Below are 23,900 nucleotides of genomic sequence, written 5' to 3'. Positions count from 1 at the left end.
CCACTGGAGACATTGTGAGCTGAGTTCAACATTCCAGGCCTAGTGTCCCATGTGGAACATTCACTGTAAGCACACAGGGGCAGGGCTACAGAGAAACACGGCGAGGAGACTGCATCTAAGGGGCCTGGTATGCAGGTCCCAGTGGCAGAGATTGGCCAAGGGAGACACAGTGAGCCCAGCTAGACCTTCCAGGCCTGGTTTTCTAGGTGTATTGTTCACTGTATGCACACAAGGGCCCAGCTATAGTAAAACACTGTGAGAGGGAACTCTATCTAAGGGGTCCTTCTATTCAGAGATCCATTGGGGTAACGCAGAGGTAGAGAAGTTGCCCACTTGAGACATAGTGACCTCAGTTAAACATTCCAGGCCTGTTATCCTAGGCAGAAAGTCCACTGTGTGCAAACAAAGGCCCAGGTGCAGAGAAACGCTGTGAGTGGGGATTGACTCATTCCAAGGGCCCTCTAAGGCCTACAATGGGGCCAAGCATGCACACAGAGGGCCCCGACAAGGGACTCTGAGCTCAGCCAGACATTCCAGGCCTGTGGTTGTGGATGGAATGTTCACTGTTTGCATGCAGGGACCACGCTACAGAGAAACACTATGAGTGGCAATGGACTCATTCCACGGGGCCTCTATGGGGCTACAGTGGGGCCAAGCATGCACGCAGAGGGCCCAGAGAAGGGACTCTGAGCTCAGCCAGACATTCCAGGCCTGTGGTTGTGGATGGAATGTTCACTGTTTGCATGCAGGGACCACAATACAGAGAAACAATGTGAGTGGCAATGGACTCATTCCACTGGGCCTCCAAAGCCTACAATGGGGCCAAGCATGCACGCAGAGGGCCCAGAGAAGGGACTCTGAGCTCAGCCAGACATTCCAGGCCTGTGGTTGCGGATGGAATGTTCACTGTTTGCATGCAGGGACCACGCTACAGAGAAACACTGACAGTGGCAATGGACTCATTCCACGGGGCCTCTATGGGGCTACAGTGGGGCCAAGCATGCACGCAGAGGGCCCAGAGAAGGGACTGTGAGCTCAGCCAGACGTTCCAGTCCTGTGGTTGCGCATGGAATGTTCACTGTTTGCATGCAGGGACCACGCTGCAGAGAAACACTGTGAGTGGCAATGGACTCATTCCACGGGGCCTCTATGGGGCTACAGTGGGGCCAAGCATGCACGCAGAGGGCCCAGAGAAGGGACTGTGAGCTCAGCCAGACATTCCAGGCCTGTGGTTGCGGATGGAATGTTCACTGTTTGCATACAGGGACCACGCTGCAGAGAAACACTGTGAGTGGGGATGGACTCATTCCACGGGGCCTCTATGGGGCTACAGTGGGGCCAAGCATGCACTCAGAGGGCCCAGAGAAGGGACTCTGAGCTCAGCCAGACGTTCCAGGCCCGTGGTTGCCGATGGAATGTTCACTGTTTGCATGCAGAGACCACGCTACAGAGAAACACTGAGAGAGGATACGCATTCCAGGGGACCCTTTTATTCAGGGCTGCAATAATGCTCCCTTACAAGATTACTGTTTGAAGGACCAATGTTGTCTTTATATTTATTAGGGTAAAAGAGGATGATGAGAACATATAATAATAATAATGATTGTTTTTTATCTAGCAAATGATGTTACTATCACTCAATATAATGGTAACTGATTTTCCAAACTTCGTTGCCCTTCATACTATGCTTTTGACATTTCTACTTGCTTCCAGTAATAGATGTTATTTTTATGCACTTTCATGGTTTTCAACTTATCGAACTCAGAAGGATGGAAGCCTGAGCCTGCCATGCTCAGATTCAATCTGCGACATTCCAGATTGCTGCAGGTGTCAGCAGTGAGTGTCGGTTAAGTGAACCCTCTTGCCCACCTTGTAGGCTGGCCTGTTGTATATCTCAGTTTCTATAGGTTGCTGTGCATTATCGCTGTCTGTGCTGGCCAGGCCTCTGCAGGCAGGGGCAGCATGGAGATGTCATGGGTGGACCCAGTGACGTGGGTGAGGCCGCGAGGAGGGCTGGGGACACGTGCAGCAGCAGGGGGGACCTCATTAGTGGTCAATGGCTGCACGGTCCCAGGTTTATCGTAGGATTGCGTTGCGCGTGCATCACACAATGTGATTCAAGGGCAACACAATCTTTATGTCAGATTTACCATGCCGCACGAGGCCTCCTGGCGTAGCCCGGCGTGGCTTGGTAAATCTGGTGTAAGGCGAGGCAGCAGAGGTCGCTGCCTAGTGGTACTCTGCCCCAGGACGGGTGTTCCTGCACATCCACCCATGGATTTTGGTGCATTCTCAAATTTAACAAGACAGGTAGACCTGGGACGTTTCAAAATGTGACGTCTTTCTGACAGAGGTGCAATGAGAAGAAATATCTTTATTTCACTTAGTTTTTTCCTCTTTCGATAGAAGAAACGCCTCTAATGATTGTTTTTGTGCAGGAAGGTGTCCATTCCTGTACTACAATACTTCTGCCTTCAACGCAGGCACCCTTGCACCATGACGCAAGGGTGCCTGTGTTGGTGCTAGGCTGCAATGAGTGGTCCAGCGCCGAGAACAAACAGGAATGAACCCAATGTTAGTAACGGTGGGGTGCATGAGGCTGGCTTAGTATATGGTGCACACTTATTTAAGTGAGGCACCTTGCACTAATCCAGGCACCCTGATGGTGATTTTAGGGGTGTTTGATAACCTTTGAAAGCTTTCAAAGTGGTAGCTGTGGAGAGCAGCCTTCAGGCTTATCTTGAAGGAGGGTTAAGCAGCTTGTTTTACTAGTTCTAATCATGTAGTGTAGGTTAAATGAAAAATAACTACACAGTGTATACATAAAATGGGTCTATTTATTACACAACTCTCGCTAACACATTGGTATATCTCCAACACAAAGATATAAACACTTATGCACAGTAATACTTTAATTAGAAATAGGTAAGCAAGCACAAACTACAGTGGTCTCCAGGGGAAGATCAAACCATATACTAAGAAAGTAGAATGCAAACTACGTCCGAAGTCGGGACTTGGAACAGGAAACTCAGAGCAGCTAGGGCCAGAAGGACCCACCCAAGGTAAGTAACCAGGAACCCCATGAAGGCGTTGTGCAGGCTGGAAACCCAATAAAAGTCAACTGGGAAGTCACAGTTGCAGTTTTTAAGAATGAGGACCCTTTCCTGTGGAGTCTGCAGACATGCCTAGAAGACAGAAGGTTGGAGAGTCACCCCACCAGTAGATACCCCAGGAACCAGAAAACCTACACCTGGGAAGCCGGATGCATAGGTGCGAAGTGACGTCAGAACCCGCTTTGAACCACAATGGAGGACTTCGGGAAAGATGTCGCTGGAGAAGACTGTGATGGAGTCCGGTGGAATCCAAAGGTGGATTCCTGATGAAGTGAAGAAGCTGTAAGCAGAGGGGACAGAGTCTATGCCACTCGGAGGTGACCAGGAGGCACGGAAGAGCAATGCCCACCGATGTCTGACGGTTCAGAAGTGTTGATGGTGACCTTGTCGCTGCGGCTGCGAAGACCAGAGGATACTGAGGGAGACCAGCAGCCGTGCGCAAACTGTCCCACTTCAGAAGTCAGGAATCAGGGGGTCGGTGTCCTGCAGTAGCACCAATAAGCCTGCGACGTTGCAACTGGTGTGGAAAACGAAGAAGGAGCACATTGGGACCAACAAGGTCCAAGAGACTCACCACAAGCACGAGAGTCAGAGCAGCCCTAAGCAAGCAGGGGAGCCCACTGGAGCAGAAGAAGACCCTCAAGAGGACCCACCGGCCGAAGGCACCGTAGTCGCAAGAGGGCCTCGAGCAGCTCAACAAGAAGGAAGGCCTCCGGTGCAGACAATTTGGTGAGGATGCTGTACTTGACAGGAAGAGATGCTGGAGTCTGGAGCTTCTTGTAGCTTGAAGATCTTTGGAGCGCATTGCCAACAAGCCTTGGCAATGACAAGCCGATGCTGGGCACAGGGGTTTGGTCCCAGCGGTTCCACCAGGAGATATTGGCCTCAAAATTACAGATAGGACAGGTCAGGCCTCAAGGGAGTTGCAGAACCACCACCTGCATTGCCGAGCCTTGCGAAGTCCATGGGACGCCAGGAATAGCTGACCAGTCAGCTTTGTTGCGGTGCCCGCAGATGCAGGGGAGTGACGCCTTCACTCCACAGGAGATTACTTCGGGTGTCCTTGATGCCCACAGGTCTGTACAAGAACCTGGATGGAGCACAGACACAGATGACGAAGAATACTTGAAGAACAGCGAGACCAGGAGCAGCATGAGCCTTCCTTGATGGTTGTATGACTAAACAACTACCAATTAAACAACGAATGCCTGAACCACGAAGGCTAAAGCACTACCAATGCCAAACCACTACTTTATGTACAACGAATTCCTAAACCACGAATATTATTCTTTTTTCATATTATCTGAATGTACCACTACGTTTTAAAAATCACATGTTTGATTCATGGATCATTGATTCATGATCATTATCTTAATATTCTTTAAATGTTTAATCTTATCTTTTTTTACATGTGCTGTTCGAGTATGCTTTCCCCCTCCAAGTGATTTTTCTAATGGTCAGACAGCGATTCCAAGCATACTACAAACGTCTCCCTCATAGAGAGCAATAACGATTATTAGTCATGTGGCCAAGGAAATTATACCCAGTTATGTTAGGTCAGGAGCGTTTTTTAACTTTTTTAAGACTTTAAACTTCAGATCCATTTTACGCTATTTAATAATAGTTAATTTAGAAATAGTTGTAAACTCCTAATTAAACTTTGGTGGATTAATTTATTTTTTTTAGCAACTGAAAACATGTTTTGTTTTGATCAACTAGTTTTTTTAATTGTTTTTTATAAACTCCAACAGCCATTCCACAAAATGGTCTCTTAGAAAAGAAATATTTTTTTTTAATTGATTGCACAACAGATTTTTTTTTAAATAATTCACTTAAATTATAGTGAAAAAAAAAGCACAACCACAGCTTGTAACTATTTCAACTTTTACAAACAGAGATACATCGCATCTTGCACTGTTCTTAAGCACATCACTTTAAAACAAACCAACACTGCCATCTACTGGCCTTACACACCAAATTAAAACAAACCAATATTTCTACTTTGTAATTAAAATCCTGAAATGTACAAATTAATATTACACATTCCTAAATTATTAAAAATATAATTTGTGGTTCAGGTGGTCGTTGTTAGTGTACAGTAGTTGTTAATGAGTTTGTGGTTCTTGTAAAGGTCGTGGTTAAGGATTCGTTGTTTAATACACTCGTTGTTAAGGATTCGTTGTTCAGGCTGTTTCCCTTCCTTGATACAGTCTTGGTTCCAGGCGAAATCCAGCGAAGTCCAAGTGTCAAGACAGTGGAAGAGTGAAGTGGGTTCAGTCTTGTCCTATGACGAATCTGAAGAGCCAACCATAGGTAAGCCCTTACATACCCTAGGAGGGTGGTAAGGATGATGCAGGGGTACACCCCATAGGTTGGGCTGGACAGTGGGGAGCATACTCCCATGTCCTTTGTCCAGTTTATCGCTATTGTGGGAGCCAAGGGCACCCTGAACTGGTTCAAACTGGAGTATGCAAGGAGGGCACCAAATGTGCCCTTTAAAGCAGTATAGAGGCGATGGCAAGTGCCCCCACCCCAGCCCAACCCACTAAGTCCTGTCTGGGAAGTGGTCACACCTCCCTGTGGAGGAAACCTATTGCCCCACCTTCCCCTGCTCGGGCTTGGCTCAGCAGTCGGAGGACAAAATTGTGTTTGTGGTCGGCAGCAGCACTAGGTTGCTGTCCGGCCCTGAAAAGCTGTTATCAAGAGTACAGGGGGGTACCACAAGGGAGCCCCCTAGTACATGGGATCATACTTCCAACACTGGAATCGGTATTGGGGTCTGATTCCAACATGTTTGATATCAAACATGACCGGGTTCGGTGCAGCCACTATATAGTTCGACATCTCATAATGACCACCATATGTATTAAAATGACCGACAGCACTTACAAAGCCTGGAGATTCGACTGGAGTTTGGAGGGGTGTCCTGCTCATGCAGAGGCACCCTCACACTTATAACCAAGCACCCTGTACTCAGGCCAAAATAGCCTGCCATACGGGTAACTTATAGGTTTTAAGTGAAGTGACCTCAGATATAAGGAAACATATTTGTTGTGAGGGGTGCTAGCACTAGCTTACACAGGCTGCAGTGGCAGGCCTGTAGTCACAGTTTAAGTGGTCTCTCATGGGTGGCACAATATGTGCTGCAGCCCATGGGAGACCCTGTTGTACCTATGCCCTGGGTACCTTGAGACCATATACTAGGGACTTGCATGAGTACACACCTGTAGCCAATTGTAAAGGTACCATGGAGAAGCATGGCTCAGTGGTTAGAGGCGGCAGACCCAGAAGCTGAGATCGGCTGTGGACCAGGGTTCGATTCCCCGCCTCGGCGGGTGTCGGGCTCAAAAATTCCACGGACTCGACAATTCTTGCTCCGGTGCCTACTCGACTCACGGGGTCACACTCTGCGACTCTGGGCAGTAGCTTGCTTAATCTCCACTATGGCCCCTCGCGGCGGGATGCCTGGCTTTCACCTTGTGGATACCCTGCCGGGGTATCTCACAGGGGAATACCAGGACGGGTTCCCTAAGCAAGCGCCTTGATACCTTCGGGTGATACGTGCGCTATATAAGTCGCAATACATAGTCAATTTAGGAAGAAAGCACAGTGACTGGGGTCCTGATTAACAGGATCCCAGTGTAGGAAGCTGGCTTTGTATATACTACACCAACATAATGTATAGTGTGCACAGAGTCCAGTGGATCCACAAATGTAGGCAGAGGTAAAAGTACATACTACCTTACACTCTATTTGTGGTAGCGTGAGTGAGTAGTAAGGCTTTATCAGAGAGTAGTGTTAAGAATTTATTGTACACATTCAGACAAGAAATGATGTCACACTCTTAAAGACTGAACTCGGACCAATTTGAATAGAACTATTATTTAGTTGTATTTTATTTTTTAGAACCAAACAAGCCCTGGCACAGGTAAGTGTAATAGTACTTTGCAAGAATAATGTAGTTGAATGCAGTTGAAATGCAGTTGAATTAAATTGGTTAGTTACAGGTAAGTCGATAGTTGAAATTACTTTTCAGTTAAAATTGTAATTACTTTACAGTTACAATAGAAATTACTTTGTAAGTTACTTTTCAGATTACTTTTTTTTACTCAGTGTGGTATACCTAGATACCACCCTGGGACATTTCCTGGATAAAGGTAAGTAATGCAATTTGATTTTTCATAGAATTTCCAACGTCACACTTAGAACTTACAGTGGCAGGGATTTGACGGCCTCCGGCTCTGTTCCACTTCCAAACACCCTGACCCCCCCCTCTTCACTGGCCTCCGCGCCTCTTCCGGGGCCTCCTCTTCCGGGGCCCCCTACCTACGCTCCCTGCACAGGGCCGCCATGAGCCTAGAGCCGCCCCTGCTGTTATAAAGACTAAATCAGGCTTTTTTTTCTGTCAGGATATCCCAGGTCTCCAGAGCGTGCTTGGGAGGGATCTAGCATTGAAGTAGACACGTTTCAACGATATCCAGGTCAGGTTCACCGCCTCCCTGTCTTGCCAATCTTCCATTACTCGGCTACCCCACTTGCAGTTAAGGCATGAAGAGGGGCCCAGGGTACAGTTTGGGGACCCTTTAACACAGGGTGCTTCATTAAATCTTATGGTTTTACTTAACTCGAGAAGCGCTTACCTTGTGTATCTGTAGGGACTAGCATTGTCTGGCAGAAAAGGAACAGGACCCCTGGGCCCTTTTGGGCGCTGACAGGTGCAGACAGGCGGAGACGGGCACGGACAGGCACAGACAGGCACGGACAGGCGCAGATGGGTGCAGACAGACTCAGACGGGCACAGAAAGGCGCAGATGGGTGCAGACAGGTGCAGACGGGCACGGACAGGCGCAGACCGGTGCAGACAGGCGCAGACGGGCGCAGACAGGCGCCGACGGGCGCAGACAGGCGCAGACGGGTGCAGACAGGCGCAGACGGGCGCAGACAGGCGCAGACAGGCGCAGACGGGCTTGCCTTTGGAACACCTTATGTTACAATTTTGTAGGATGTCTTTTGTGTTTATAGGATTATGATTTAGAGTATGTACGCAGTTCAATTCTAGAGTGGCATGCCCTGGATAATGCTTGCGTTCTCATGAAGTTGTTGCTTGCGTTGTGTTCGCCTCAACGAAGTGTGAGATGCGAATAACGTCCATCGGTGCTCTGTACTTCACTGAGGGGAGACACACTCCTGTGAGTACCACTGTCATCTTGAACAAAGCTACACAAACGCTGCAACGTCTCTTCCATCATGTCTGCATGGTATGGGCAGCTTTACAGGAGGGAGGGCGCTCCATCTATAGGGAGGGGCGGATGTATGTCTGTGGGGCTGGTGCTTTCGGGGGCTATGCATTAGTTTGCTTTCAATGGTAAGGTTTGTGAAATATTGTCAAGTGCTGCACTCAGGGCTCGAGTCGGGGGAACACCCAGGTACACGGCATCCCCCCACTCTTTTCACAGGGTCGGCGCCGTCCCCCCTGCCAAGAAGTTGAGCCCCACAGAAATATGGTGAACGTGTCCCTGTGTAGTTTTCAGACACCAGGACACGTTCAGCAGCGCCTGCACGTTGCCGTTCAGCTGCGCCTGCACGTTGCCGTTCAGCAGCGCCTGCACGTTGCCGTTCAGCTGCGCCTGCACGTTGCCGTTCAGCTGCGCCTGCACGTTGCCGTTCAGCAGCGCTGCACGTTGCCGTTCAGCAGCGCCTGCACGTTGCCGTTCAGCAGCGCCTGCACGTTGCCGTTCAGCTGCGCCTGCACGTTGCCGTTCAGCTGCGCCTGCACGTTGCCTGCTCTACAGTCCCAGCAGCAGCGTGCAGGCAGTGAGGGAGCCTTTTTTCACCTCCAGCTGGGCCGCACTTAGGGGGTCATCCGGCCTCCTTTTGTTTGTGTATGCTGACTGGGGGCCGCCAGGAACCCTACATTTAAATGTAAATGCCACAGACTGAAACAAAGGCACACAGCTTGCCTTCTCTTCACAGGTACTTAAGAGAGGTATGTTTTTGCCTTTGTTCAGTCCCTCTATATAAATGCAGACGCTGTAAGACTGTCAGATGGGTTGGCCTGTCCCAGTATTTACACAAATAATTTAAACAGCACTATTTTACTTCTTATATAGCACTACGTCGTGACGTCAGGAGGTAATTTGCATATTGTCTTACTTGGTCAGTCCCCCCGTTCTTTTTATAGGACTTGTGCCCTGGCCGCACTATTCACCACTTCAAACCCGGCACATGGAAGCCCGTTTGTCTTGTGCACACTTCACACCGGTCTGTTGTTGATTGTGCTGTTTGCCGGGCACGTGCTGTGAAGCCGCACTGCACGCGCCTAGCGACATAAACAACACAATGTATAAACATTAAGTAAATAGCAGCTGTGTATTCCAGCGGTGGAAGGCCTCTTACGGACAGGGAATGTTTGACGTGATATTGCGTTCTCTCATCATTTATTAATTGCTTTCATATCGAGCCTAGTGCCCACCCCTGGGCCACGGTGGGCAATATTTCTGCCCGCAGGACTCTCGCTGCTCAGCTCTGGTGCGGCGCTGTGTGACCCTGGGTATCGCATCACCCCCACGCTCAGTGCCAGTATACCCCATATCCTGGGCACTCGGAGGGGGTCCGTGGTAACTTGCCCTCCACATAAAAAGCGGATATTTGCAGTTTCACTCCTGCCCCTTCCTTACCTTGTGGTGTGCGCCGTCTGCTCCCTGCCTGGCTCGGTCTGTGGCCCCTCTGTGAATAAAGGCCCCAGGGGCCCGTCAGGCTGCCAGCCGGGGAGGGTGCTGCTTGTCTGCAGGGGGGGTAGGGGGGGGCCCTCGCAGAGCCCTCCCGGCACAGGCCAAGCCTCTGGGGTCACAGCCGGTCCTGTATGTTCAGGGGGGCACGGGAACCCAGGCCAGGCCCCGACCTGCCCTGCCCGCCTGCGCCTCGAATCAGAAACCCGATGCCAAGTTTGCCAACGTTAAATGCGGCACAGATGCTTAGGGTCAGCCTCCCCCTCCCCCCTCCACGCAGGTCAGTTTACACTGATGCCCTGCAAGAAATAAACCACCGCGTCAGCACGTGGCGCCCTGCCAGCCCTGGCACCCCCAGGCCAAGTGCACCAACGCAGAGTGGGCACCCATGGGGGCCTGGCTGCCAGCGCAGCACCCAGGACAGACCCGGCGCCCTGCATGGCATGCTGGGAGCTCGGTGGACTAATGCGTCCACTGCAGGGATCTGTGAGTCACCTCCTGGTCAGAGGTCCAAATCCAGGCGGGCCCACTCAGCCATACATTCTTACAAGGTAGATAAAACTGAGTAGGAAGGAACGTGTTATTTCACCACAAAGATACCCTTCACTTTCAGTGCCTGCTTTATAAATGCAAGTTGGGGGTAAGTTTACGAAAATAGAAAATCCTCTCCGTAGAAACATTTCACACATAGGCCGCGTGCTGCACCGTGCACCACACGTGCCATGGGTGAAAGGTACGGAGAGAGAAAACACCTCTCCTTTTTCGTTCCTGCCTCAAGGAGGTGTTATTCCTCGACACAAAGTCTGGTCTGATTATTTTAGAAGATAAGACTGCTTCAAAAACCCTGGGTGATTTTTGTGGCCTAGCGCTGCTTTGTAAATATGGTACCCTTTCACGCAGGTATCTGCGTTAAAGTGGCGTGCATGGGTGTTGCTGTGGCCGTCCTGCTTGGCTGACCCTTGGGACAGTATCGGGCGTGGAGTGAGTGTTCAAATATTTGTCCCTGCGATGGTGTTTCTTCCCAAGCCTTACTACATTTAGCATTTTTAGGTCTCGTCCTTTTCCATTGCGAAGCAATGGGAAATGGGGGAGAATTCATGTACTCCATCGGATAGTCAAACCACCACTTTTGTCCATGGCGTTTTCTTCGAGTGCACGTACAGGCACGCGCATTTGGCCCATACACTTTCATGGCCATCTGTTCCTGTTCCTAATGGCCCTCCCCCAGCACAGAGCGCGCATCGCGGCCGCACAGCACATCAAAGGGCTTCTCCCAGCGTGTGCTGTGCGGCTTCTCCTCCCCTAATTATGTGGCCGGCCGTACTTGTGTTTCCTGGCCGCTTCCCGGCCGCTCTTGTATTTAATTAGCATCTTCTTTTGTAACGAGCTCTTTGAAACTTTTGTGTAATGTTTGCGCTATATAAAATCGCATTAAATAAAGTCTACACTCCCACCCGTTCATCTCCCTCCTTCCCCCACCAGTCCGTGCCCGCTTTTGGAGCTTCTTTTTTCATTAAATAAAGTCTACACTCCCACCCGTTCATCTCCCTCCTTCCCCCACCAGTCCGTGCCCGCTTTTGGAGCTTCTTTTGTAAAGCGCTCTGAAACTTTTGGGTAATACCAGCTTTTCAATTTTAATAAATGCTCGTATCGTGTCTACATATCAGTTTGCCATTTTCCTCAAATCACACGTACTGCTGCTGCACATGGAATGATTCTCTGTGCATCACATCTACCCCTAATGTATGCTATGGCAAACAAAATATGCCTGAAATTACAAACATTGCTCCACGGCCAACATTATATCACAGTTTGGCAGTGAGCAATCACCTTCCACACATACACATGCACGTTTTAATTAGGTTCCTCGTCTGACAATAAAATGCTTTTGTACAGCGCTGAGTACTACAATTCTGCCACCTCTAATCACTGCCCACATCAGGTGGTATAGTTACTTAATTGATAGCTAGTTATTTTACTGACCTCAGAAGGATAGATGGTGTTGTCGACAGCCTGAGATTACAACTTATGACTTTGAGTACTTTCACAGATGTCAGAGTGAGCATTTTATTCACTAAGTTACCTTTACATCATTGCCACATTTTTAATATAACTCTATTTCTGATGCACGTCAGCAATATTGTATAGTTTGCTGTGACGGTGGACTTTTTGTTACTTTCCCCAATCTTATGTTTCATGAAGAAATGGAGTAAGTCTTCTTTTACACAAAGTTCACGTATTTCTAATGTGAAATACAAAACTTGCAACCTGCTTAAAACAAGCATTTGCAATGCAATAGGTCTCGCAATTACGTGAGTTTGAGCTGTTGCCATTGTATGACAATGCTTTTTATTTTTGTTTTTGTTTTTCAAACATAAATAAAAGGCATGTTATTTACATCAAGGAGACAAGAGAGGTCGCTGTACTGTTCCTATGGAGAGTGAGGGAAGTGTTTAGCTGGCATGACCACAGATGTTAGAGTAACATCCTGGGGCATCCATTTCGTTGGATTTAATGGCCTCACACACCCCGAAGGATGTCATGCTTCATCATCGGCAGTTGCTCCTCGTCGGGGAGGCGGTGCAATCCCCGACGGGCTCACCTCAAAGAGGGGCTTTTTGGCGGAGATCTTTTTCCAACTGCCTTATGGTGAGGTGGGGGTGTGTGGACCGAGCTAGGTGTGGTGATGTGCGGGGTATTAAAATGTAGCAAGGGGTACCGGAATTCAATTTATTCTGGGGGTCCCCTGGCTGCAGTTAAAAAAGGAGGGTTAGGCTCACTAAGAGTCAACAAGTTAGGTCAGGTGACCCTAGATGAGGCTAAAGGTGATGAGGGTCGACATGTTTCACGCTTTGGGTCTAGTCACCCGCGATTCATCAGGACCGTATAAATGTGCAGTGTCAAACATGCTAGTGTCATGTATGTCTTATGTTACCTCTGTGGGTACTCCTATGCCTGGACATAAGGGAGAGAAAAAACAGGTTGCTTTTAGCCCACTTTTCACCACCAACCTCCTCACAGGCTCAACAGTTGTGTGTGCTTCTCACTTGGCACCCTGTTGCTAGGCATGCTTTCTCAACTCTAAAAGCATGCTTTACTATTTAAACACTCTGGCATTGACTGGAATTACTGACATGCACAGCAGCATTTAATGTTTTTCCTGTTTTTTCGCTCCCTTATGTCCAGGCATAGGAGTACCCACAGAGGTAACATAAGACATACATGACACTAGCATGTTTGACACTGCACATTTATACGGTCCTGATGAATCGCGGGTGACTAGACCCAAAGCGTGAAACATGTCGACCCTCATCACCTTTAGCCTCATCTAGGGTCACCTGACCTAACTTGTTGACTCTTAGTGAGCCTAACCCTCCTTTTTTAACTGCAGCCAGGGGACCCCCAGAATAAATTGAATTCCGGTACCCCTTGCTACATTTTAATACCCCGCACATCACCACACCTAGCTCGGTCCACACACCCCCACCTCACCATAAGGCAGTTGGAAAAAGATCTCCGCCAAAGAGCCCCTCTTTGAGGTGAGCCCGTCGGGGATTGCACCGCCTCCCCGACGAGGAGCAACTGCCGATGATGAAGCATGACATCCTTCGGGGTGTGTGAGGCCATTAAATCCAACGAAATGGATGCCCCAGGATGTTACTCTAACATCTGTGGTCATGCCAGCTAAACACTTCCCTCACTCTCCATAGGAACAGTACAGCGACCTCTCTTGTCTCCTTAGTGCAAAACACGGACACAAGCTGCAACTGGACCTTCCACCCACCTCCATGGGTGGTTAACCGTGTCCGTTGATCGATTGATCACCTTCTCTAAACTCCCTTCCTTTGATACACATGTTATTTACATCGGCAGTAGCTTAAACTCGCGTAAATGCGAGACCTATTGCATTGCAAATGCTTGTTTTGTATATATTATGTGAGCGTACCTCGCTATATCTCGTGCCTATTTGAAAGCCCATAATTTCAGGTGATATAGACCAGTCCTTCTTTTCCCACAGATGCAGAGGACTTTGCAACCGCTGCGGCCAGGGCGACTGACTCCGGAATCTGGGGATCACGGTTCGATCCCCGGCTCCGGCGGCAGGTTAGCCCAGCACCATGTGACTCTGGGCAATAGCTTGCTCAATCTTCCCGACGGCCCCCAGCGCCTAGAGACCCTAACTGGTGATTGTGCGCTTTACAAATGTGGACTTTGCTATTGGTTCTATTTTAAACATTATAGTTTGTTGTCACAATAGCATGTATTTTTTATGTTTTAATTCAGTTTATGTTTTTAAATTAATTGTCATTTTGAGAAATTGGGGCATATGTATCAAATGCTGTTATTGCGATTCTCAAATAGTGATTGTTAGAGAATCGCTATTTGAGAATCGCAAAACAGGATGTAATAAAAAATTCACAAATATTTTGCAATTTCTTGGCATAGCTTAATTGCGATTAGCAAATTGCGAATCGCAATTAAGGAATACCTTCCCATTCATTCCTATTTTCCAAGCAGAATCCTGCGGTCCAAACCTTTACCTTTAAGAAAACTAACTGGGGAGGCTGAAGCTTTCTCCACTGTGCCTACAAAGCATGGAATGAACTTCCATTCCATCTCAGAAATGCGCCTAACCTTTTCTCTTTTCGTAAGGTAATAAAAACTTGGTTCTTCTCCCACTAAACAGCTGATGCTCCCCAGGTCACCAGTACTCAGCGCCAGGACACCCTAGGGTATCAGTGCGCTTTACAAGTACAAATAAAATAACATAACATGGGCTAAGAGGCCCATAGGAATGAGTGGGAAGACGTTCTCAATTTGCGATTCGCAATTAGAGAATGGCAAAATGAGAATGCAATTTCAAGGGTGCCAGGGTGTCAAAAGGACACCCTGTTGCACCCCTGAAATATGAATGTGTTCACATGTGGCGCACATGGGCATGTATGTGCGCCACATTGGCACTTTGAAAAATGCAAAAAAGTGAATTTTTCAAAGAAATCGCAAATTACCACCAACTTGAAGTTGGTGGTAATTTGCGATTCCTTAAGGCCAAATTGCACTTTTTCTGTGCTTCATACATTTCATTTAAGGAATAGTCCTTAAATACATTTGCAAAATAGAGAATCCCAAACTTTACGATTCTCTAATTTGCAATGCCATTTTGGGATGATACATCCCAAAAGGCCTTTTCCAGTTTGCAAACGGGCCGATTCTGAGAATCGGCCCGTTTTCAAATGGGGAAAGGGCTTGATACATATGCCCCTATGTTTCTTAATCTAATAACGTTTTTTGATTGATTAGAATACATTAATTTTCCTTTTGTTTTCATATAATTTTTACAATTCAATTATCAACAATATTCCATCTTTTTACCACCGTTTTGAAAGTTTGCTGCTTGCTACAGCCGAAGGTTCAGCATCATTTTGTGCTTTTGGGTGCACAAGTCTTGCATGCTGCGACACTCCACTGTTTTTTTGCGGATCTCAAATCACAAAAGGTACAGAGGAATTGTAGCTGTATTTCATTTTCCTACATTTGCATTCGAAGTAGTTTAGTTTCTATGTCACATTTTGAGTCATATGTTTTTAGGAAGCATCTCTTGTGCTTGTTGGGGTTGTCTTTTAAGTTCTTTGAAGGTTCTCATTATGTCTCTGCAGAGATTGCAATTCTATTTTTCGTTGAGATAGTCCCAATATGTGACTTTCTTGGTGAAGTCCCTTTCCTTGTCATTGGGTTTGTCAGTGACCTCATGAACGTCTGTCAGTTTCTCAAGTCCTGTTATGTTTGCTATGCGTTTCATTAGTGAAGCTACAATTTTGACGCTTTCACAGAGGTCGATAATTTCCTCATTTTCGCTTAGTACAGAGAGTGAACGTGGCAACAAAGTATGATTCAATTCAATGCTATCCATGGGGATTTTAGAACTTGGTGAAAAGTTCGCAAAATCAATAAGGAAGTAACAGCCTGATTCATCAAGCCGAAATCGGCTCGCAAAGGGCCAGATTCTGACAATCTGGCCCTTTGCGAGCGCTATTTTTGCATTTGGGATTCATCATCCCAAATGCAAAAATCGGTAATAGCGATTTCACTATTTTGCGAGGACTTACATTTAAGGAATCTCTATTTGAGATTCCTTAAATGCAATTCATCATCCATTTAAAAATTGCGAATTCGCAATTTCGGCCCGCTATTTACCGCGAGGTCAAACCTCGTGGTAAATAGCGAAAACTTAGAAAAATGCTTTTAAAAGCATTTTTCTAAGTTGCATGTTGCACAAACACATGTCCTTTGAACATGTGTGTGCGCAACACCTGTTTCAATTTGCATTTAAGGGGTGCTACAGGGTGTCCGTTGGACACCCCTGGCACCCAAATTGCTAATCGCAAATAAGGAATACTCCCCATTCATTCCTATGGGCCTTTTGGCCCATAGGAATGAATGGGGAGTTATTCCATATTTGCGATTAGCAATTTGCTAATCGCAAATAAGGAATGTGTGGGAATCGCATTTCTTTATGCAATTTCTACATGAATCCCGTTTTGCAAGTCCTTAATAGCGATTTGTTATGAATCGCTATTAGGGGCTCGCAAAACGGGAGAATGATGAATCAGGCTGTAAATAATTTGTGACAGCAGCTGCTTCATCATCTTATAGGGTTTTTGTAATGCAGGATATGAGAAGCTGGCTTGGTATATGGTGCACACTTATGTAAGTGGGCACCATGCACCAATCCAAACAATCCTTATGGTGATTTAAGATGTCTCAGACAACCTTAGAAAGCTCTCTAAGTGGTAGCTGGGGAGAGCAGCCTTCAGGCTTAGTCCAGGAGGAGTGTAGAGCAGCTTGTTTTACCATACCATAATCTTATAGGTGATGATTAAGTGAAAAAGTCCCACACAGTGTATTTATAAAAATATGTATTTAATATAAGGCACTCAGTAGCACATACAGGTATCTCCTGGCTGTAGATACACACAATGCACACAATACTTTACGATAGAAACAGGTAGGTAGCACAAAATACATAGTGGTCACCCGGGGGGAGACCAAACCATATACTTAAATAGTGGTATGTGAATCACAACTCGAGTCAAGACTATACCCAGAAGACGTAGATGTGCCGGGGACCCAAGGACCCACCCAAGGTAAGTAAACAGGAGCCCCACGGAGGCCGTGTGCAGAGTAGGAACACTACTGCGGGATCAATGCAAGTCAATGGGTAAGTCGCGGTTGCAATTTTAAAGAAGGACCCTTCTCAGTGGACACTGAAGAAACCCCTTGGAAGACAGAAGGTTCATGAGCCACCCCACCCGTGGATACCTTAGGAACCAGTATACCGCTCCAGGGAAGCCTGGTGCATAGGTGTGAAGAGGCGTAGTAAACCGCCGTAGACCACAATAGAGGACTCCAGGAACATGCCGCTGCTGGGGAAGGTGAAAGTGTCCGGTGGAACCCAAAGGTGGATTCAAGATATGAAGAACCTGCAAGCAGAGGGGACAGAGTCTATGCCACTCGTGAGTGACCAGGAGGCACGGAAGATGAATGCCCATCGATATCGGGTGCTGTAAAAGAGTTGATGGTGACCTTGGAACTGCAGTTGGGTGGACCAGGTGATGCTGTGGAAGACCAGGAGTCACACATGATCTGTCCCACATTGGATGTCGAGAGTTGATGGGTCGGTGTCCGACTGAACACAAACAAGCCCTGGCAAGTGCCACAAGCAGAGGGTCAGGGCAAGCCCCGTACATTCAGTGAAGCTCAAAAGAATTAAAAAGTGACCCTCGACAGGACCAAAGGGCCACAGGCACTGGAGTCACAGAGGATCGCAAGCAGCTTACCAAAGATGCAGGCCCACAGTGCCACGGATGTGGTGAGGACAAAGATCTTGGTCACTGGAGATGCTTGAGGTTGGAGCTACTTAGAGCCCGGCGATCTTGATGGAAGGAACGCAGTACACAGGCGTTCAATTCCTGCGGCACCAACGAGGGATACTGACCTCAAACTTGATGAGAGGGCAGGGCAGGCCTTGAGGGATGTGAAGAACCACCAACTCTATTGCTGAGCCTTTTGGAGTCCGTGGGAGCCCAGGATCAGCAGACTGGTCAGTTTAGTTGCGGTGCCTGCAGATGCAGGGAAGTGACTTCTTCACTTCAAGGGAGATTCCTTCAGGTGTCTTGGATGCCCACAAGCCTTTGAAGGTTTCCTGTATGGAGCAAAGTCACGGATGTTGCAGCAGACAAACAGAACGAAGAGATCAGGAGCAGCAGGAGTCTTCCCACTTGCAGTCTTGATGCCCAGAGAGAAAGAAGTTAGGCGAGGTCCAGAGTGCCCGGACAGTCGAAGTTGATGTGGTGTCTGAATTGAATCATATTCCACGACTAATCTAGGGACCCACCCTCAGGTAAGCCCTTAAATACCCTAAGGAAAGGGTTGGGATGATTCAGGGGTCCCTTCCTAAGGAGTTGCTGGACCAGGCTAGGATACACTTGAATACATATCTTCACATTGCATGTGACCACATCTCATGCCATTGCCATTACAGCGCGGTCGTTACAACAACCTCATTGTAACAACACGAACCAGTACATCCCAAGTCGTTACAACGACTTGCTGTAGAGGGTGCGCTGGACTTAGGAATAGTATTATTTACTATTCCTGCTCCAGTTTGCGCAACAGCAGGGAAAGTGTTGGATTGTAAATCCAACACCAGCGCGCCCCCTACAGCAAGTCGTTGATACAACTTGCAATGTAATTGAACGCGTGGTAACAACATGGTCGTTGTAACAACCGCGTTGTAATGGTACCACGTCCCGATACTCCTCTGTCCTTTGTCCAGTTTCATGCCAGAGCGGGAGCCAACGGCTATGCATGGAGGGCATCAAATGTGCCCTGCACGCAGACTATGTGGTGCTGGCAAGCGCTCCCACCCAGCCCTAGTACACTAACCCCTGTCTGGAAGGTGGTCACACCTCCCTCTGACAGGATGCCTATTGTTCTGACTTCCCCTGCTCGAGCTTGGCTCATCAACAGGAGGGTAGAATCGTGTCTCTGGTCAGCAGCAGCCATGTTGTGCTGTCCGGGTCTAGAAGACTGGTACTGGGAGCACGAAGGACCCAACGGTGGGCCTTTACGTGCTTGGAATCATACCTTACACACCGTTTATGGCGTGGAGGTATGTAACTGTGTGGGGGTATGATTCCAACATGTTTGATACCAAACATGATAGGGTTCATTGCAGCAAGTTTTGAGATGGTCATCGTGTAATGGCGCAGTGCCCCTCTATATGTTTTATGGCTGTCTCACTTACAACCCTGGAGAAGGGACTCAGTAGGCTGTAGGGGTGTCCTGCTCATGCAGGGGCAACCTCACACTAAGAACTGAGCACCCTGCCTTCAGGATTGAAAAGGCCTGCTGTAAGGGTGACACAGGTTTTAAGTGCAGTGGCCTCAGATATAGGGAAACCTATTTCTGTTGTAAGTTCTGCTAGCACCAGCTTGCACATGCTGCAATGGCAGGCCTGTAGTCACAGTTTGAATGATCTTCCATAGGTGGCAAAGTACATGCTTCAGCCTATGGGGGACCTCTGAGGTACCTATGCCCTGGGTACCTTAGTATCATACACTATGGACTGATAAGGGTACCCCAGTATCCAATTTGGGATGTACCTAAGTACTTACCATATTAATTATGGGGAGAAATCAAAGAGACTGAGGTCCTGATTAGCAGGATCCCAGTCAGACTAGTCAGAAAACAGCATCACATCAGCAAAAAGTGGGGGTAACTATAGAAGCAGATCCTACTTTCCTACACAGGGCTTATTCTGGATTTGGGATCATTATATTCACCATTTCTCATTATGAATGTCATGACCATGATAGATACTTTTTTGGCGGATCCCTATAGACTTCTCAAAGAGATAAGGCTGTAGAGATAGCTACCAGCATGACCATCGGGAGAAAAAGATCACATAGACTCACCAGAGGTTAAGAGAGTCATAGTTAATCGTGCCGTTTACCCGCACTTCATTGAATTTCTTCACTTTAACTTTCAGAGCACTGGGCAGAAATCACAATGCGTCAATACCCGCTTTGTGCCTTTGCACTAGTTCCAAGTCGGCTGCTGGGCACCAGGCATCAGTTCAAAGTCAACTGCTAGACGCTGGGTGAAGCAGATCTTTGGCCCATCGCCCCAGCAAGGGGCATGTGGAGAGGTGACAATGTAGCTGGGGTGATCCACAGGAAGGGTCTGGCTTCCGTGCAGAGTTGTCGCAGCCCCATAGGGCAATGCCTTTTCCAGGCCACGCCCAGCCACGCTTCGTGCTCCAGCCTGAACTACCCAGGTCTCAGAGCCACTTCTTATCGCAAAGGTATGGATCTGACTAGCTGACTTCCCTTACCTACATTGTTCCAAGCTGGGAGAGGCTGTTCGCCTTGGAGAGCGGTTGCGGATATGTGTATGTCCCATATCTCGGGGTGTACCCACTCCAGGGTGCCCTGCATTTCAACAAAGAAAAGAAAACTCTACAGAGGCTCCCGCAGGCTTCTCCAGGATCGTTTGCATTACTGCACTAGATGCAGCAAGAGCACCCATCTTAGCCACTCCGGGGATCTGAACCCAGCTCACGTTTGATTGGCTGACAGCAACTGAGGTTATCACCCGTTCCTTACAAACAGCACTTGCCCATCTCTAAGGACCCTCAGACCCATGTCCAGCCACTGTTCACATGGAACCCTTCTCCACTTCAGCCTCACAGCTCTTGTTGGGAGAGGATGTAGCATAATGTTCAGAGCTACTGACTTTGGAACTGGAGAATCAGGTTTGAGCCTCAGCACTGTCTCAACATCCTTTGATTCTGGGGTAATCACTTAATCTCCCTCTGCCTAAAAAACATGAACGTGTCCTTGTGTAATGTAACTGGTGCTTATTGTTGTAATACTTTATTCGAAAAATATTTCATAAAAGTACAGACATAAAAAAATACATAAAACAATTTATCAGGTATTACAATTTCATTTAAGATGTCTCCACTAAAAACAGTTTAAGAGATAGAAGAGGGAAGTTATTAAAAAGAAGAAAAAATCCTTCTTATGGTGGGTCTAAACAGGCATTAGATAAGAGCTTTGACCGAACAATCCAAGCGCTTGCCAAATATTTAGCGACCCCACAAACAATGTACATGCAGGAAGTGTTGGTCAGAATAATGCGCAAAGCTGATCTATGGTCCCTGACCCCAAGCTCCCTGCACACAGGTTTCAACCATTTTGCTCTGGCCTGCTTATAAGCGTTACATGCAAACAGAAAATGGGCAAGAGATTCTTCTGGGCACGAACAACCTGGGCATTTTGAGTCGTGCTCCCTCCTGACCTTCCACTCTTCCTTAAATTTTTTAAGGGGGAGGGTGCTGTATCTTAATTTCAGGAACAAGGTTCTGTCACGGGGAGTCTGAATGAAGTCCAAAAATGGTTCTAACTTTCTAAAAGGCTTATGGTCAAGAAAGTTATTTGTCAGGGGACCCCAGTTAGAATTCTTTAGGTCCTTGGCCTCTACCCAATCCCAATATAATTTTTTAACCATTTGTTTGGGTGGGGGGGATTGTGAGGCCCAAGACTCAGCCAAGCCTATAGACTCCACCAACTTCTTTACATTGTTAAGCCACTTTATTTTGTTGGATACGTTTGAACTAATTAACTCATCCAACACTAGAGCATAATTTGCTAGTTCAGGGGTCCTTCTGAGGCGCACCCAAAATAGCAAGGGGCGAAGTTGGACTATTTCAGAAATCGATCTTTTACCCATGTTAGAGAATAGTGGGTTCAAAGGGGTCGAGGGGGGGAAGCGAAACTATGTCTCTCATAAACTTATTTTCTGCATGCCTTTACCAAGCATGTCATTACAATACATGCGTTTACAAGCATGTCATTACAATACATGCATTTACCAAGCATGTCATTACAATACATGCCTTTACAAGCATGCCTTTACCAAGCATGTCACTACAATACATGCCTTTACCATGCATGTCATTACAATACATGCGTTAACCAAACATGCCTTTACCAAGCGTGTCAATACAATACATGTGTTTACAAGCATGTCATTACAATACATGCATTTACCAAGCATGTCATTACAATACATGCGTTTACAAGCATGCCTTTACCATGCATGTCAATACAATACATGTGTTTACAAGCATGCCCTTACCAGGCATGTCATTACAATACATGCGTTTACCAAGCATGTCTTTACCAAGCATGTCATTACAATACATGCCTTTACCAAGCATGTCATTACAATACATGCGTTTACCAAGCATGTCATTACAATACATGCGTTTACCAAGCATGTCATTACAATACATGCCTTTACCAAGCATGTCATTACAATACATGCGTTTACCAAGCATGTCATTACAATACATGCCTTTACCAAGCATGTCATTACAATACATGCCTTTACCAAGCATGTCATTACAATACATGCCTTTACCAAGCATGTCATTACAATACATGCGTTTACAAGCATGCCTTTACCAAGCATGTCACTACAATACATGCCTTTACCAAGCATGTCATTACAATACATGCCTTTACCATGCATGTCATTACAATACATGCGTTAACCAAACATGCCTTTACCAAGCATGTCATTACAATACATGCGTTTACAAGCATGCTCTTACCAAGCATGTCATTACAATACATGCGTTTACAAGCATGCTCTTACCAAGCATGTCATTACAATACATGCATTTACAAGCATGCCCTTACCAAGCATGTCATTACAATACATGCCTTTACCAAGCATGTCATTACAATACATGCCTTTACCAAGCATGTCATTACAATACATGCGTTTACTAGCATGCCTTTACCAAGCATGTCACTACAATACATGCCTTTACCAAGCATGTCATTACAATACATGCCTTTACCATGCATGTCATTACAATACATGCGTTAACCAAACATGCCTTTACCAAGCATGTCATTACAATACATGCGTTTACAAGCATGCTCTTACCAAGCATGTCATTACAATACATGCGTTTACAAGCATGCTCTTACCAAGCATGTCATTACAATACATGCGTTTACAAGCATGCCCTTACCAAGCATGTCATTACAATACATGCCTTTACCAAGCATGTCATTACAATACATGCGTTTACCAAGCATGTCATTACAATACATGCGTTTACTAGCATGACTTTACCAAGCATGTCACTACAATACATGCCTTTACCAAGCATGTCATTACAATACATGCCTTTACCATGCATGTCATTACAATACATGCGTTAACCAAACATGCCTTTACCAAGCATGTCATTACAATACATGCGTTTACAAGCATGCTCTTACCAAGCATGTCATTACAATACATGCGTTTACAAGCATGCTCTTACCAAGCATGTCATTACAATACATGCGTTTACAAGCATGCCCTTACCAAGCATGTCATTACAATACATGCCTTTAACAAGCATTTCATTACAATACATGCGTTTACAAGCATGCCCTTACCAAGCATGTCATTACAATACATGCCTTTAACAAGCATGTCATTACAATACATGCGTTTACAAGCATGCTCTTACCAAGCATGTCATTACAATACATGCGTTTACAAGCATGCCTTTACCAAGCATGTCACTACAATACATGCCTTTACCAAGCATGTCATTACAATACATGCCTTTACCATCCCTGTCATTACAATACATGCGTTAACCAAATATGCCTTTACCAAGCATGTCATTATAATACATGCGTTTACAAGCATGCCCTTACCAAGCATGTCATTACAATACATGCGTTTACAAGCATGCTCTTACCAAGCATGTCATTACAATACATGCGTTTACAAGCATGCCCTTACCAAGCATGTCATAACAATACATGCGTTTACCAAGCATGTCTTTACCATGCATGTCATTACAATACATGCGTTAACCAAACATGCCTTTACCAAGCATGTCATTACAATACATGTGTTTACAAGCATGTCTTTACCAGGCATGTCATTACAATACATGCGTTTACCAAGCATGTCTTTA

The sequence above is a fragment of the Lissotriton helveticus genome, chromosome 2_1 (genome assembly GCF_964261635.1).
Source record: "Lissotriton helveticus chromosome 2_1, aLisHel1.1, whole genome shotgun sequence".
Classification (NCBI taxonomy): Eukaryota; Metazoa; Chordata; class Amphibia; order Caudata; family Salamandridae; genus Lissotriton; species Lissotriton helveticus.
Note: the sequence above shows the minus strand (reverse complement) of the source record.